The 19,663-nt window shown below is 32.6% G+C and overlaps 1 protein-coding gene across 10 annotated transcripts in view; it reads right to left on the bottom strand.

The window, feature by feature from the left end:
* trol (terribly reduced optic lobes) overlaps positions 1 to 15,524 on the bottom strand; it is a 1,106,314-nt gene extending 1,090,790 nt beyond the window's left edge. For all 10 annotated transcript variants that reach the window (XM_075355875.1, XM_075355878.1, XM_075355883.1 and 7 more), the window contains exon 1: positions 15,408 to 15,524. The gene's annotated coding sequence lies outside the window, so the exon portion shown is untranslated. The remainder of the gene's footprint in view (positions 1 to 15,407) is intronic.
* Positions 15,525 to 19,663: the final 4,139 nt, after the last annotated feature.

Below are 19,663 nucleotides of genomic sequence, written 5' to 3'. Positions count from 1 at the left end.
GTCTTCAAACGCCGAAAGTGGGACATACAACGGAATAGGGCGGGTATCGCACAGTGCACACCAGATACCCTTCTGAACTACACGTTACAAAACGAGGAACATTGGAGGAGAGTGAACACATATGCGACGGAGGTAATCAGGAGTAAAACCAAGAGGAGCGGCGCCGGGGCTATTAGTATAGGAACGGAAGGGCAGCCCCAGAGGTGAGGGCTGGCATACCCAGGTGTGCCAGTGCCTATGATCCTCTGGAGACTCCAGGGGATGGTGGGCACAGTAAAAGAGAAAAGACCCGGTGCTGTGTTTTGGGAAGATATGTTCGGACACGGCGTCAAGAAAGGGCACAATAAAGACTCCTCAAAAGAGCTGACCGGTGAGCCGACCTATCATGCCGGATATACAGCCGGTTGGTGGGAAGGCTCGTTAGAGTAACCAGTGGAGTTATACCCAACAGTCCGGACCGATCTAGAGTAGAGGGAGAGAAAAAAAGGGATGTCATAACATCAAAAAGATTATCGTGTTATGGTTTCTAAGGAGGAGCTGTACATCATCGTAACAGGAGATGAAATATGGGTTTACAGCAATGACGACGAAACTAAAGTTGCCTTCGCATTGGAATGGGAAAACGCTGACAACACCGATGTAGGATTTTCCCGTCACGCGGATGAAGCCGCGTTCTGGAACAGTCCTACAACTGTGGACTGTTTCTGATGCACAATAAATACACACACAACTTAGTTTAAAATATTTATCATTTTATTTAACTATAATATTTTTTTGTTTATTCAATTCAATGATTCTAACTAAAACGCGCGCGCATACCGCATTTATTTCGCGCGGGTGGTGCTACTAGCGGCGACGGTCGGCACTAATTAAACTAATGTAATTTCGCAACTTGCATAGAACGAATTTCGCTTGTACGGTCGGCAGACGGTGTAGCTCGCGAGGTTTAACGCACCATGTATAGAGTCGACCGGGCGATCTAGATATTTTTTCACGCTTGAAATACTATTCAGATATTTAATTCTACCGCTCACCGGTGAGTTAACAACGTAGCAGTAGTGTAAAGCAAGGGAGGGGAAGCAATTTTGCAAAAAATACCGTTCCCCCTCTAAAAGGCAGATTTTTTAATTGTTAAAAAAATGTGCCTAAGAATAATATGACATTAATTACGCGAATTATTGAAATACTGAAGGTGTCCTTGCTTTTCGGCTTCACCCCCTTCACCTTTAAAGTCGAAAATTTAATGGCATCAATGCCCCATTTATAGAAGTAAACTGATCAAGTTTGGCAAATTGTAAGCACCATTTGCGCGGGCATCTCGCAGTTCATTTTCAAAAGAAAATACAGGAACTACAAGACCCGAGTACATCATTTATGGTCTAGTCTTGCTTCACTGAATCCTGACTGTATGATGGAATTGATAACAACTCTATTGCCATTACAGATTCTGATGAAGAATAACGAGGTAAATTCATTCTTCCGACTTTTGAAACTTGTATTTTTATTAATTATATAACATACTTCAATTTGAAAAGATTAAGGCTGAGGACGTTCAGGCTCACAATTACCAATATTTACTGTAAGAAGAAACAAAAATTCAAAAATGTATTATTTTTTTTAATCAGAAGTGAAAAAGTTACGAATACTAAACGTGCACTCGCAAAACATCCTAAATATTATAAATTTTTACTCAACATAAAAACCGAAATATTACGTTATTAATTTTAAGAAGAAATAAGTTTTAACGTTAAATACGAGTATTAAATTGTCATAACCATCAAACCAGATGTACGATGACCAAAACGTGGCGTTATTTAAAAAAAAATTTTTTTTCAAAAATACTGGTTCTAAAAAACTAGGGACTTCGTTACACATTACGAATAAGATACGTACACTGCAACCTCAGATATCATCTTCTACTAATTTGACATAGTTTTTATATTTTATACCGCACGCAAAGTAAGACAAAGTTATTTTTCTTAGTGAACCTATTCACAGATCTAAAATTACTACGAAGTTTCTATACTAATCCGTCTGATTTGATCATATAGTAATTTTTTTCTATTTACCAATTTTAAAAACGATACGCTAGATTTTATATGCCAATGAGTACTGATAATCGAGCTAATTTGTGTATCAATCGCGTAATTTATAAAAAACAAATAGCAGCTTTTGTTTTCATATCTTCTCCACTTAATTCAAAGGTAAGATTTTTACATCGGCTTCAAAAATAAATTTCTAAGGTTTAATATTAAAACCTGAAAAAAAATAAATAGTGCGCCGGAATAATAAAGTTAATTTTAACTATTAAATGCATTGTATCAGCTCGTAATTTTTGCTACAATTATAGAATTTTAATTACTACAGAAGTATACAACTTGAAAAACTTTTATTAGTTTTGCTTTTTCCCAGTTTTATTATGACAAAAAAATTGTGAATAAATATTGGCGGTTATCTTTTTTGGGCGCAATTTTCCCAATATGATGGCTAAATACATAATTTGACATAAAACGGCACATTATCACATTCTAAATAAATAAAGAAAAAAAAATAAAAGATCACAAACTTTCATAATATAATTAACCGTTTTTGGAGATTAAGTAATTCTGCTGATTGTTCTGATATCACGTTCATTATTAGGCGCACTAAATTGCCAGTCTTCTTTTTCTCTCTCATTACGGCCTGCTATGAACTACACTAAGTACAGGTTTATTTTTCAACCTGTTTTTCTTCTCTCCCAATACGTCCTCATTCTCTCGGATCGGGTTTTTCAATTCTTCTGATCAGACATTCGGTTCCGTTTCCTTTCTATTTGCGCATTCTTGGAACCTCTTTGATACGCAGGTTCATAAATTCCCGTACACTCTTATCTATTGTCGACCGTTTCCGGATGTACATTCTGTTCTATTATGTTCCGACTACATCCTTTTGTCAGTTAGTGTCTTTTATTTTCTATGAATTCTTTTAGTTAGCCTATCTGTGGTCATTCTCTCGATGCGATCGTAGAAGCGTAGTCTTCTTTTGCTAAAGGTGGTTGTGAATTTTTGGTTACGTTAATTCCATTTTTCCAACTGCTTCTCTCGGTAGGCTTGTCGGCATTATAATTTCCCCTGTCTCTTTTTCTTGTTTACCCTCCGGGAATTACCGTTCAGGAATTACTTTGAGGATGATATGTACGAGTGTAAATGAAATGTTGTAGTCTCATTCCTGAGATGTGTGGTTGACTGAAACTCAACTTCCAAAGAACACCGGTGTCCGCGATCTAGTATTCAAATCCGTATAAAAATAACTGATTTTACTAGGACCTGAACGCTGGAACTCTCGACTTCCAAATCAGCAATTTGGGAAGACGCGTACACCACTAGACCAACCCAGTGGGTTATTATTATTTCCCCTAGATATCTGAACGTTTTGAATTTGATCTTGAATACTTTGATCTTTTAAATATTGATCTTGTTGAATCTGATATTTAGTATACGAGGTCTTTCTTGTCTTGGATCATCATTTTTGTTTTTTTGTTAAAGAGATCACAGTCATCTTCTCTGACATTTCATATGGTGTTTCTATATGTTTTTGGCTGTTCTCGTTACCACCACCAGGATCGCTGCTAAACCATCAGTCGACTTCAATTCCCGTCCGTTCTTCATATTTTTAATTCCATTTTTGACCCCTTCTTTCCATCGTTTCGTCTTCCTTCATCTAATTACTTTCATATCCAATTTATTTATTGTACTTTTTAAATCCGACGCGAACAAGTTACGGTAATCATCTAGCGATTTTTTACAATTCATCCTCTTATCATCGATTCCTATTAAAGTGAGTTTTATAATAATAATATCTTAGTTTAATCTAATAATTTATCTTTATTAATTTATTAAAAAAATGAAGTTTTTCAAATAACTTTCCTTATTTAACAATACGTTTATTAACGATAACGATTATGGACATATGTACGAGCTATTTAAAAATTAATTATTAAAACAAATACTTGAAAAGATTCATTATAAATAACATAATTGCATATATAATATCGTAAGCCTAAATAATTTATGTAATTATTAAATCGATAATTGCGCAAACTTACTGTGCAACTCTTACTAATACAGAATATGCGGAAGTACTTACAAATCCACGACAATTTTCATTACGTAATAAAATGATAAACATATTTTATATGTATTTAATTTTATGTATTCCAAGAAATAATTATCAATTCGTAGATAAATAAAATTATTAAATATTTTAATTATAATTTCAGTGAAACGGAAAATATAATTTCAATTACGAAAATTATAAACGACGATCTTTCCAAGTTATTTATCGATATTATTTATTCGTATCGGTAAATTAGATTCAATTAAAAATATATATGTAAAACGTAATCTAAAAAAATAAAACATAAGAAATAAAGAAAAAATCTCACAAGAAATTATGTAAATATATGCAGACTTAAAATGTTTAAAGACGAAAGAAAGAGTACAGATCATAACGTAACAATAGTTTTTGATAGACTGGACTTCCCGAAGAAAACAAAGACAAACTGTGTATAACATCAGCGTGTAATGAATTATTTATCTGCGGTAAAGGTACATGATTCATGCGACAGAATATGGTATAAGTAACGTCGACATATTTAAAATGAAAATGAATTATTAGTCTTACAATTTCTGAACGCAACAAGGAAAGAAGTTCTAACGCTACAAAATGTTTAACAAAAATCTAAATAGTAACATCAGTTAAAAATCAGATATAATATTAAAAAAAACAAAACGAATTTATTCTTTACGACCTGAATAAAGCTTGGATAATTAATTTTTTATTATACATACGGTTGTCTGCAAGAAAACTCGATGGAGAGGTTCAATCCACCATCAGGTCCTATAGAAAGTCTAAGCAGTTCTAAAGGTGTTGCAATAAGACCTGTTTCTATCCGTTCTCAAAAACGTACTATCGATTAATAACAGACACGTAAAAATATTTACTACAGAATTTGTGTTTGTAAACAAACACGCACAAATAAACTATTAATAAATTATGTTTTACGCAAAACGTATAAAGTAAATATAATGAAAAAAAATCATTATCATAATATTATAATTCAAGGTAAAATTCTTTACCTGTTCTTATCTCCCTCTCGTGGTTTCGTTTACAAAAAATAAGGTAACATTAAGTCAAATTCTTACGTAAGTTTTACAAAACCTGAAAGATTAGTTCCCACAAAAAATAATCAAATATTTTAATTATCATTTCCTATACTTTACAGTACGGTACGATCTTTCAACCTTGAATATTTCTTAAAAATGTCATCTTAGCCGATTATATTTCAGATATACTCATCTAACGTATTTATTGCGCAATGCAAAATAAGGATGGTTCATGTAAAAGAACCATTTAACAATTTATTTCATGAATTGTTGTTCGGACCGAAACGGCTGTACTCTTAGTTCTTTATATTTGGAATTATACTGGGCTCGATGTAACAATTATATTGAGGTAAACTACTGCGACACACTACACACCGTATCGAACAGTACATTTCTTTATCCGATATCAGTTAGTAATAAATAAAATGAAGGTCTTAAAAGATAATGTACGGCAATGATCTGTGCATCTGCGGGGAGGTCAAATCAAATGAACACCTGATGTTTGATTGCCCTGCTCTTGGGGGGGGGGGAACCAGAGACCGAGCCGCCCTGAAACTTAGTGGTCAAGGGGAAAATTGGCCACTCACAGGCGGCAAGTCGATGTGGTGAGAGCCGCATTGTCAAACCATGTGGGAGTTCCTTGGTTCGGTTGCTATGTTCAACCGACATCAGTAGTTTACCTAAGGGAAAGACTCTTACCGCATTGCTGTGTGAGGCTAACCTAGAGATATATGGCCGACCCCTAGCCAATTAAGGCTCCAAGCGCTTTAATATGGTGGACAAGTACTTGCTGGCATTCAGCGACCTAGGCGTGGTAGCGAATTCCTGTCTAGACGAAGTAAATTTTTTATTTATTGATCTCATATATATTTTTAGTAATTTTTTATAGATGACGGGGTGCGTCTACCCATTTTAGTAAATACATGACAAGTGAGCGGTTGGGATACGTAAGCCGGTGGTGTATGGCACCGCGCTTAGTCCGCTCACGCTATTAGGTAAGCTCTAGGAGCTATATAGGACACTGGTCGCTAAACTGTTTCCAGGCTCAGTAGCTGTTTGTGGCACAGACATTCGGTCTTATGCTTTAGGGCGACCGAATGGGGTGGTGGCAGGAGAAATGCCAAGCAAACCACAAATGTAGGGCTAAAATTTAATATAATAATGCTATTTTCAACAGTAATAATCCTGTTCTTTTATATATTTAAAACGATGACACGTTCTGCAGTATTTATCATTACTAAAGCAGGCAGGTTAGACGGCTCTTACACTGAAAGTCGTATATGTAAAATCTAAATACGATATCCGCACAACACACCTACACTACAATATTAGTGACCATTTAAATACTTGTTTCACAACACTAAAGTAACCAACCACCTAAGATTAACATAAACATAAATGACATGTAAAAAGATGTTTTCTTTGCATATTTCTTTTAAATATATAAATGAGAATAACGTTTCTAAAATTAAGAATTCTCGAAGCGGCAGCTCTTTCACCGAAATATTCTATTGTTATTCTGATCCCCCTCGTAGAATGATAAAACAAATAATAGCGAGAAGAAATTTCAGATGAATGATACGAATCCGATGTCGCAACGAACCCACCGGGTCGTCTAGCCGTGAACTCGTCATCTCAAATGAGCTGATTTCGAAGTCGAGATTTCTAAGGTTCAAATCCTGGTAAAGACGGTTACTTTTATACGGATTCGAATACTAGATCGTGGATATCGGTGTTCTTTCGTGGTTGGGTTTCAATTAGTCGCACACCTCAGGAACGGTCGACCTATCATACAAGACTACACTTCAATCACGTTCATGCATATCTCATCCTCATTCGTCCTCTGAAGTTAATATCGTACGGTGGTTCTGGAGGCTGAACAGAAACAAATGCCATAACGAGCAATCGGATAAGATTTGTAATGAAAATTTTTATATCCAATCGCTCATACATAATAAAGAAAAAACCCACGGCTTTATTTCCGAACATTTGTTATAGTTAAATGAATTATATTATTTTTTTTTTTTATAGGATATAATTTCTAAAAAAAAAAATTTATTTATGCGAGAAGAAAAATTCCATTTTTGATAATGCGAATACGAATGGAAAAAAATTATTTTATTTTTTAATTAAAATAAAAATAAAAACAATTTGCTAAAAAAACTGCCTTAATTTTTTCTTCCCTTAATTTTGTTTTATGGGAAAAGATCACATAACTTACCGATTAATCAAACTATGAACGAGTTGCAATTTTTTTTTAATTCCTTTTATTAAATAAAAGGATTTATCAAATCCTTAATTAAAAAAAAAAAATATAATAATTTTTTTCCGTAAATAATACAGGACTAAGTAATATTTATTTTAAGTGAAGCGGTTATGAAATAGGCTTACGTAGGTATTATCAAAATAATACTTACATATTACAGATATTGAATTTTAATTAAAAATAATGGTGTATATCTACCAAATAAATTCTATCATTTATTTACATAAAATACAATTCAAATATAAACTAAAACTGTATTGTATAACTTAAGTATAATACAGTATGTTTCTCGTTACAATTACCTCCGATTAAAAATTAAATATAAAATAGTGTTATTATTAACAGGGACGTGATGAACGTTTAAATTACAACAGAATTCTCTAAATTTGGATTTCATGTACTTCATATTAAACAGTCGGTTAAAATACACTTAATGTGTGCTAACTTATCAATTTTTTATTATCCTCAATTAAAAGATAAAGAAGTTTAAATAAAATGTAAATTCAAAAAACCTTGTAATATTTTCTGTAAAAAAAAATTAATCAGATACAGCATATTATAAAACTAGTAAACAAGACGTCAGTTTCTTGCTGAGTCTGACTACAAGGTCAGTAGAGGTTACGGCGATGTATTTATCATTTTTGACCGGTACAGTGAAATACGTTGTCCATAACTTTGTTCCGATTATCCTAAAGTTGGAATAAATAAGGTCCTGATTAATGATATATATTAAGTTAAATTAGTCTAAAAACATTTATAATATGTAACAAAGATTCATGATAATAATATTAATCTCGCAGTATATGCACGGTGGAAAGAATACATTCAAGATTTTTGATAAATTTAACAAATTTTTGAAGATTATTTAACCGTCTCTTCTTAATAATTAAACAATTGTCAAAGTTTAGAGAGCTCAGTTGATGAGCAAGGTGGGGATGGATCGGTTTCCTGTTACCTACAACTCCCTGTTACCTACAACTCCCTGTCACGCTTTTCTCCAACTGAATTAATAACAGTGCCAACATTATTTCAAATCCCAAGAAGAACTACTGCTTATCTACGGGTGTCCCGTAAGTTTTCATACGTAGAAAAAATACTGATGAAGCAATTATTTATATTAATGTAGAGATTAGTCGGAAAAACTACGTTACTGGAGTAACGGTAACCCTCAACGGACGAGACCGACAAAGATTCAAGGTACCAGCAAAATGATGATGTGAGCCGGCATATTGGATGACAGAATTAATGGACGGTTTATTGTCGATGGAAATATTAATGCCTACAAATAATTTTTGTTCTTTTACGTGTGGAAACTTAAGGGACAACCTGTATGTGTGTATATATATATATATATATATATATATATATATATATATATATATATATATATATATATATACGCTTTCTAAACTTTGACGAATAATACGTGCAGTAAAGGAATAAAGCTTTAAATTAAAGTGTTCGTTAGTAATCAAACTTTTAGATTTAAATATTAAAAACGCACGATTGATCGGGTCAATCAATTTACTTTCAATTCTAACGATCAAATTATTATTTCCATTTTGAAACGTATACGTCTGAAATAAAATCTTATCTTTTAAGATTACGATAGTTTTTATCTGAAAAAACTATGCGAACATCCTACGGAGGGGAAGGTTCAATAAGTAAAAATATTTTCCTTAACTATAAGAAAAAAGTACAACACGATATTTATTTTTATTTAAATTGATTAAACTACTACCGGTAATATATCTTTTAATTTTAAGTTTTTCAAGTCAAATACGAAAAACCACTTAAAAAATGTTTCATTTTTTAAGTGAAATTTAAGGAGTTGACCAAATTATTTTTTTAGTTTAATGAGCGATTTATTTTTAAGTTGTATATTTTAATTTTATTAGGTAATTTCATAAGAAAGCTACCATTTTAATGGGTACCATGATTCGACTTTCGGAAAACTTCGACCTATCTTTGCGTTTCACATCTTCCCAGACCTTAAAACCACCGTCAGTCAAAAAGTATATATATATATATATATATTCTTGTGGGCACAATAACTGCCGTAATTTTGCGCCAATCATTTCCAAACTGCTACATAAAATATAACGACCCAAAATCTAACCCGAGTTCATTAATGGGCAAAATCGGACCATGGAGGGGCTTTTACGAAAAAAGAATATCGCTATAACTTTCTTATTAAAGAAAATATCGAATTCGTTTGAAGTTCCTACTATTCTTTGGATAAGGGCCAACGGGTAGAAAAAAAGGGAGTTTCAAGAACAAAAAAAATCATGCTCCCTTTTGTACTTTCAAATCATCTTCTCACCATCACTGTTGTTACATTTATACAAATTTTTAAATAAAACTTACAGAAAACATCGTCTTTTTTATCAATGCAAAGAGAGACGAACCTAGAATCTAAACTAATCCTCAAAATAGGCGAGTTGTCAAGCAGTTCAGGGAAAATCATAAGGAAGTCTTGACAAATTTTGCAATAGCTTGTAGTCTAATGAGAAAACGTAGTCCATAAAACAGAAAACTAACGTTTGATACCAGCCTTTACAATCCGAGTTCGCCTACAGCTATTTTGCCCAAGTGAAATCTACCTCCGCTTTCCGGCGTGCCGAAAGGAATTTTTTATTATTTAAAATAGGTATGAGTATATAAAAAAAAAGAAAAACTGCGACCAGTTGGAAACAGGCCGTCCGCAAATAAAAATCAAAGGTGATCTTGATTTAAAGAAAGCAGAAAGTCACGTTATTAAGAGAAAGAATATGAGCAAATGCTCTCTGAAATGTGAGATATCTTTAATGTGGTTTTATTCTAAGTTTTTCAAATAATTTATTTTAAAATTTAATTTGAAAATACTTTGAATATTAGGATAGCACTAATCCAATAGCTAAGCGAAAATTAAAAAAAAATTGCAAATAACTTTACATAGTTTATGCAGAACACTTAAGTTATGTTGTAAATCTTACAATAGGATCTCCGTGGAAATTTTACAAAATTGAAAAAAGAAAAAACGAATAACTGAAATCAGCTACGGAAAAATTTGTCGATTGAATAAAAAATCTCCTTCTTTAAAGTCTGTTGATAAAAAAACAAAATCTTCACCCTGAATTTCCAATATTGGAAATCATTGCCAAATTAATAACAAAAAAAAACTTACCACATAGTCATCGCAGGAATAAGTTACTTTTCAAAATTTTATTACAGTTTTATTTTAAATTCTGTTATTTTTTAAAAGTCAATTTCAATTTTCTGAATTTTATTTTTTATTTAAACTCTAAAAAGGTCTAATACCTAATTAAGAAAAAAGTCAATTTTAAGTACAGAAAAGCGAGAAACCTGCCTCTATAAAAAAAATTAAAAATAAGAGAAATAAATGCCGCGAAACGACTACCGCGTTAACTAATAAGACTTTCTTCTGGAATGCCGAAAATGTATGTACTGTATATTTTTACTCCTAAGTACTTTTCTTGAATTTTCGTTTAAAAATATTTAAATGTCAAATGACATCAGAAAAAATCTTCAATATCCAATATAGACAATGTAGAAAAAACCGAATTCAATTGAGAAGCCCGTTTAAATGTCCTTTTATAAATTAAAGTCGATTTAAATGAAACGGGTGATTTTTAATATAATTGAAATGTATTTCTCGGCACTAAAAATTAGAAATATACATTTTTGAGCAATACAGGACATTCCTCGTTTTTATTATATATCCACAAGATCTCACCCGTTTAAAACAATAATTTTTATAAAAGTTTCAATAAGATGTGAAAAATGCTTTAAAAATTGTTCATCAAACTTGTTGAACATTTTACTGATACAGATTACATGAGAACCGAATGAAAAGTACGTTTATAAATTTTGATGAAAAAAAATAGTAGTAATAAACCCCGATCACCGTGGCGTAGTGGTAATGTCTCGGCCTTTAACCCGGTGCTCCCGGGTTCGAATCCAGTTCATGCATGGTATATTTCAAACGCTACAATTTTCCTTATTCCACGCACAAGCTTCAAGCTTATGTAAAACGGAAAACTAGGACAAGATCTGGTTTCGAGAGATTTGTTCATAGGGGCTAGTGGCTAGTTGGCGGTGGGGATCGGGGGCGATGGATGGTCGGGGGCGGGAGAATTTGTTTTTAAAGTAGGTTAATTTTTTATACTGATTTCCCCATAACAAATGTACAATAAAGTAGTTTTTTTTAATATCTCTCAAAAATGGATATCATTGGTGGGGGGGGGGGGGGGAAGGCAACCACAAATACATACTAAGGGTCATAAATTCTCATTAAAAAAAAACTGGTGTAATCGGTCCATTGGTTATGGCGAGGGACTCTACAATTTCTCCGTAAAAAATGTACAGTGAAGTAGTGTTTTTGCTATAACTCTCGAAAATGGGGGGTGGAGTAGGGCAGGTGACTATTGATGACATATTAAGGAGTCATAAGCTTTCATTAAAAAAAACATTGCTAAAATCTGTCCAGCGGTTGGGTCCTGGGGACTCTTGTCACGGTTTTTGCCGATTATTTTAAATACATAGAATAAATAAATGTTTATACTTTTTTTAGCAGAGCTATAAATTGAATAAATTTTATATTTTATTAAAATAAAGAAAATGCTTACATATTTGCGCTAAAACACATATGCAAAAAAAACATTTCTTTAGTTTACTTTTAGTGATGCTAAGACAGAATACAATGTTACCCGACATCGGGAACCTATGACATGTTGGTTCAGCTCTTAAACAACAGAAATATATTTCAGGTTAATGTCGACGAAAGTCCTCTCATACTGTATTTTATAAACTAGGATTATGCGTACTGTTTAAAAAAAGATAAGTATATCGATGTAAAATCCATAAACAGTAATTTAAAATTACAGACCCAAGCCGTAATATAAAAAGAATAGATTTCTTCACACATTTTGGACACAGTATTTTAAATCGCTTGAATTCCTATCAAGAGATTCCAGGAATAACCGGTCACACTATAAAAAAAAAACTAGAATTCTTAAATATCGAAAACTTCAACTTTGGAAATGTTACTAATGAACATAACTTCAGATAGCGTCTAAGTAAATAATATCAGATCGTGAATGTTTTTCTTACTATTGTTATAATCTATTTATTTAAATAGACGTTAATCTATTTAGCGTCATTAAGTTTTTTTCAATTAAACTAGTTAAACGGTATTAATATGCCGTAATTATTTTTATGAAAATAATACACGAAATTTAAATGAAATACCTATATTAAACTACAAAAGCTACTTATAGACAAAATATAATTTACGTTAAATTTTTTGCAATGTATATTTACAACAAAAAACCAGCTTCTAATCTACAGTTCTTTTGTTTGTGTAACACTTCTGTAAATAAAGAGTAAAAAAGTCCTAAAATAAGGAATATTAGAACTTAAATGACTATTTACATATTAGATCGGTTAGCAATATTGGTTTAACGTCAGAGTAAATAATACAATTGCGTAAAACACAACTGTACTTTTATATACATACAACAGATAAAAAGTCTTCAAAAAATAATTTGTAAATTCTAGATAAAAAATTATTTCATTTTTTTAAAAGACAACTGGAATACTATTACAATTACAACTTCTGAATAATAAAAGATAATTTTTAATCGCCAGTAAAAATTTAAAGAATTATTCATTCCAATAATACAATAAACATTAAAATTGTAATAATCAGATAAAAAGAAAAGCAAACCGTTATATTATAGAAAATAAAATTATTAATGAATGCACAATAATTGAAGGAAGACTATTATGTTTAATGAAAGCGTTAAAATTAATAAAACTGATATCAGACAACATTAAATCTGAGGCGTAATTCCAAATCTAAATATTTAATTCCCTTATGAAATATTTATTTTATAATATTAGGGATAAAACATATTATAAACTGTTTAATAATAAAAATTAAATAAGACAGAAATATTTAAAGTAAATATTAATTACTTATGAAACAATATTAAACAAATTATAATTACTTTATTTAATTTAATAATAATAATATCAGCTACTTACGCGGTAAAGCGACGTAAATATAATTAAGAGTAAACTCGGAAAGTATACAACAATATTACAATTATAAATGTAATTCATTAGTATTTACTAAATGACGTTATTTTGTTGATAAATTGCACTAATAATCCCTGGTATTGATATAACACATATTTTATAACGGTTAATGAATTCCGTAATTAATAAAAGGGCATATTTTAAATAAATTATTCATTTCTGAAAATTAATTTTATTATAGTAAAGAAAAGCCATCGACCTTTGTTTTCATTGCAATCGAACTCGCTGCTAATTAATTTTAAAATTTCATTAAGTAGGTGTAGGCGAACATGTAATTCCAAAATAATGAAATTATTTGAAAACGGTTTTTGACCTAATCTTATTTTCCAATGTATTTTGACAAACAATTCGTTGTGTATTTAAAATAAAATATCGGTCGAAAAATGGTAATAAAACGTGTTAAATATAGTCGTAATCTATACACCAGATTATCAATTATTTTAATATTCTATAAAAATAAAAATAATTTACCATCAGTATTCATTAGTAATTAATAAAAATTATTATTATTACATGGAGGCGAGTCTGTTGGTTTTATTAACGCCGAAGTACTGGCGCGCTCTTTCATTAATAACTTAAACAACAAACAATTCAACAAACCTAATGGAAGACGACTTCATCAAAGAAATCTCAAATAATACGTCGGAAACGAATACTTATTAATCGAATCGTTCCATATCTATCGAAATTAATTTACCTACATGAATACGGCAACTAGAATGATTACACTGACTTGACACAGGGATGGTCATTGCAACATGTAACATAATTTATTAAAGATTTAAGAAAAATCAACAGAATTAACTTAAAAACATTACATATTATTATATTACATATATATATATATATATATATATAACATAATCATATGTATAATAATAATAATAATACAGATATATATATATATAAATTATTAAGTAAAATTAACAAATTTCTTATAATGATTTTTTTTCCAGTTGAAAATTGTTCAGAACGTACAAGAATATTTTAAAATCTGAACGGAAAACTGTTAAAACAGACTAAACTATTTTTGTACTACGGCCTACGGAAATTAAACGAGTTTCGTTTTAATAAATCGATGACAGCACTGAAATAAATATCTATTACTTGTAGATAAAATTAAATTTGTCACAAATATGTAATGCTATAAACACCAAATCTAATGTTACATGTAAATCATAAGAGCAAATTCAAATAGATTTTTGTATTATCTAGCGACACAAAATCTCCGACCAACTATTATTTAATACTTAATAACAATAATATAACCGACAATTTTATCTTGATTCAATTTTTGCCAAATAAAACGAAGTATAAAAGTAAATGAAACAGCTTCTAGAAAAATCTACAAAATTGTAAATGTTACACGCTACCGGGATTATCAACAACGACTTAACTAAGGTCAGTAATCATTTACTTAAATCATTGACTCGATAAATTATCAGAGTCGGTTACCAACAATAATAATCAAACATCATCATCGTTTTATTAACGTGAATTGTTCAGGGCAATATTACAACATAATAAGATTGTAGCACTAACCTAACTTACCAATACAAGGTACCGGTAAAACATAAGTTACAATATTGATAACTATGTCCTTATATCAAATAGTTTCTTGAACCGGTACAGGCTGAACTACGTACAATTTATAATTTGAAATAAAAAACTTCATTCATGTTACATTTCTTAACCTAACTTTCAATAAAAGGAGGTTAATAACAGTAGCGTTAAACGAAACTGGAAACATAAAACTGCCGGTTTAACCGGCATAATAAGTAAATAATCGAGATATTAAACCCGTAAAAAATGAACCAATATTTTACTAACGCAGTAAAAATGTATAACTTAAAACAAGAATGTTAAACGGTTTTAACAGACAATAGAGCACTGACCTGTAGTAGAACGTAACCTGTAAATGCGCTTCCCAAAGAACTAATCAAGACTAACCTAGCAGCACGACGAACCAACGCGTACTGCTTCTTTTCGCTTGCCTCTTTTTACAGAAGACGAACCATAGAACATGTGGTCTCCCAAGAATATTCATCTGCCGCGCTCCCCCTCCCATTATTGTATCGACACCACCGCTATCTATGAGGCATAATGTGAACGTTTCAGATAGCAAATAAAAAAAAAGTTAAACAAAGTACACATATGTATGTGTGAAGCGTGAACAGTAAGACTTTCAGAAATCACAATGAAATATGTTATTAGTATACAACATTTAGGTGTAAGAATGAAAATGAAAATATTGCGCATCATAAGGCAGTACAAATAGTAGAGAAATAAATATTTCCTGTTAATCAAAATTATAATTAAATTATTTATTAATTATAATTTCTTAAGTATTAATTTGAAGATTTTCCTGCTGAAAAAGCCGAATAATATTGAACTAGGCAACAACTAGCGACGTGTTTTGTAGTAATAATAGCATGTGAAGTAGAAATTAAAGTCCCAACAGAAGAAATAAAGTTAAATGAACCGGTTACAATAGACTGCTGAAGTTAAACAACATGACTGCAGTTTCATTGCGTGTTTAAAAATTAGCACATTTTTTTCTGTATAAAAATATTTTTTTTTTTGCTCGTTTCAGTTTTGTATGGTTTGTTACTCTTCAACCCTTTTCATACGTAAAATATATTCTAGACTTACGTTTTAAATTCAAATATCGCTATACGACTCCTTTTATACACGGCGTTCGTGTCCCCGTAAGACATGAAAACGGTTCATTATTAAAAACCTCGGAATGCTCTGAAAATTGTCTCCGAGTTTGGTTAGTGAATTAGTGACCGTCACAAAAATTCTCTTACCAATGACGCACCTACTTCATCTATCTTTCCACATATATTTTTATTTCCGAATTTAATGATTATTTGATAATAATAATAAAAACACAGTAATCACAGATACCGGGAAAAATTAACACGATAAAATAATGTAAATGAAAGTTAAAATACCAAAAAAAAGAAAACTACTCACTAATACAACACTCAAACTTACAAGAATGGATCCATGTTTGCTCTAGCAGCCAGTCAAACGATATAACTAGAATCAAGTTTTTGATTTTTACCGACTTTTCGAAGTAGAGTTCGGAATTATTTCGGTCGCATGATTTGAGTGGAGGGTGGAAATGAATATTCTGGTTTCCTTATGTATTTATTTATGTATATCGGAGGACAAAAATCAATTCCTGTGAAAAAAAATTACAATTTTTTATTAAAATATTTTTATTCTCTTCCATATTAAAGTTAAATAAAAACAATTCACATTATAGAAAACTACTCCCTCCAAGAAAGTATAAAAAGTGACATTTTACTTTAAAAGGCAGAGTGTTTCTGAAACACAATTCAAATAAGAAAGTTTTACAACATTAGAAAAACAGCTTTTGGCGCAGACACCCGTAATGGTTTTGAAATTTTAAAATACTGGCATCAGTAGGTAATGTCAAAAGATTAGGAAGATCAAAGATACTTCACAAATAATGAAAATATTTATTTTGCCACAATGTCAATACGAAAACGTTCCACTCAGTTGGGAATTTGTCGAACATTATTGCGCAGAATATTGTATAAGGACAGGGGTAAATTGGAACCCAATCCGTAGGAGGTGTTCCATCAGAGTAGTGGCCGCCTATAGGACGGTGTCCAGGGTGGCGTTTGAGGTGATTGTTCGATTCTCGCCTGTAGACTTGATGATAATGCGGCGTAGCAGAACTAGGGAACTGAGAGCACGCCCATTAGAGGAAAGGAAGCGTTCTGCTGAACGCTTCCTTGAAGAAGTAGAAGAACTAGTCCTTGAAGAACTAGAAGAAGAGATCGCACAAACATGGCAGGAGCGGTGGGATCGAGCCACGAAGGGCAGGTGGACCCATCGCCTTATTGGGGACATCAGGGCGTGGTGCCGGAGGACCCATGGCACGCTGAGTTTTGAGTTAACGCAATTACTGGCGGGTCATGGGGGATTCAGGTCTTATTTGTATAGATTCGGGCTCGATCAATCTGAAAATTGTCCGGAGTGCGAGGTGGAAGGAGACCCCCCCCCCCAGCATGTTTTCTTTTTGTGTCCACGATTCGCCGTAGAGCATACAAACATGCTCGGCAACCTGAGACGTGAGCACATGTTTCGCCCTGAAGATACCATACGAGTCCTATTACTAGGTGAGACACAATGGAAGACTGTGGAAAGATTCGTGAGGACGGTCATGAGGAAGCTCCAATTATATGAGGAGTCCCGCAGAGGAGAATGCCGCCGGAGGGCGCGGGGGCGGACAGTTCCTCGGCTGAGTGCCCCCAGTACGTGTAACGGGTTGCCTGGGTGGGATGAGGCCGGAGACACTCTGGTCGTTCGTTTGATGGTGGCTACTGGTAAGCCGTGTGACTATTTAAGATTTCTGTCTAATAAAACGGGTTGAGGAACCGTAGGGATGCGTTTTGAGGTCAAAAATTCCCTGATGGAAATGGCCGTGTGACACGAGGCATTGTCATGATGAAGCATCCACTTGTCTGCAATGTCTGATCTCACGCGAATCACTCTTTTCGTGAACCTTTCAAGGACATCTTTGTAAAACACTTGGTTGACAATTGTCCTGGAGGAACAAATTGTTTATGCACGATACCCCTACTGTCAAAAAAGCAAATCGGCATGATTTTGATCTTTGATTTGCTCATTCGACATTTTTTCGGTCTAGGAGATGACGAAGTGTGCCACTGTTCGCTTTACCGTTTTGTTTCAGGATCGTACTCAAATATCCAGGATTCATCACCTGTGATCACACGATTGAAGAATTCTTGGTCGTTGTCAATCCTCTCAAGAAGATCAACGCACACGTTTCTTCGATTGTCCTCCTGTTCCGTTGTGAGGTTTTCCGGCACCAATTTCGCATGTCCAAATCGTCTCTTAAAATTTGATGTACGGTGAGTGTTTAAATTTAACCATTCACTCGTCATCCTTATTGTTAAACGACGGTCTGATCTCACAAGCACCATAACACGCTCAACGTTTTCGTCGGATTTTGAAGTTGAAGGTCTCCCTAAACGAGGTTGATCTTCAACGTGTTCTCGGCCTTCCAAAAATGATTTGTGCCAGCGGAAAACTTGTGCTCTTGATAAGCAATGGTCCCCATAGTCCTGTTTCAACTTTTCAAAGGTCACACTCGCAGATTCCCCAAGTTTAACACAAAACATGATTGCACAACGTTGCTCTAAATTCCGATGCTCCATTTTCGTAACACACAACTTTACTGATGTAGCTGTCAAAAATAATGTGTTGGCTGAAAGGAGTTGAAACTCGTACTGAGCATGTGGAAGGGATGAACAGATCGGTCTAGCACAGACCGGTAGACACAACGTTGCCAGATCGCTCGCAGTTTTACCAATCTCATTACTTTTCTCACACACCTCGTATAAAGTATTACATAAATATTACTGATAAATTGAGATATCATTTTTTTTCCTGTTTAGCCTCCGGTAATTACCGTTGAGATAATACTTCAGAGGATGAATGAGGATGATGTATGAGTGTAAATGAAGTGTAGTCTTGTACAGTCTCAATTCGACCATTCCTGAGATGTGTGGTTAATTGAAACCTACCCACCAAAGAACACCGATATCCACGATCTAGTACTCAAATCCGTGTTAAAGTAACTGCCTTTATTAGGACTTGAACGCTGGAACTCTCGACTTCCAAATCAGCTGATTTGAGAAGACGCGTTCACCACTAGACCAGCCCGGTGAGTTTTATAATTTTACCTGTCTTTACTTAGTTCACTTTCTTTCTATTCTACCTGTTCATAAATTATTCTTATTATTAAATTACAGATACTAAAATTATAGTACGGTATTTCTTAAATTTGATCTTCAAATACACTTTTAGCAATTTATTTGCGAAGCTAGTATCAGTTTCCTCTGAAATCACGGCCAGATATTTTTTCTGCTATCAAATTTCAATAATTACAAATTACCTTATAAGATTTAAAATGATTTTAAATTATGGAATTGGCTGCAAAAAAAATGTATAAACGTTAAATATAATTTTATAAAGCATTTTTAACATACTATAATAAAATCGTATAACGAATTGTGTGACTGGAGTGAACTGAACTATTGCCAAAATATACGAGTATTAGCAAACTAAGAGGATAACAAAAATTTAC

Source organism: Lycorma delicatula, chromosome 2, assembly GCF_047948215.1.
Source record: "Lycorma delicatula isolate Av1 chromosome 2, ASM4794821v1, whole genome shotgun sequence".
Lineage (NCBI taxonomy): Eukaryota > Metazoa > Arthropoda > Insecta > Hemiptera > Fulgoridae > Lycorma > Lycorma delicatula.
Note: the sequence above shows the minus strand (reverse complement) of the source record. Positions and strands in the feature narration are given on the sequence as shown.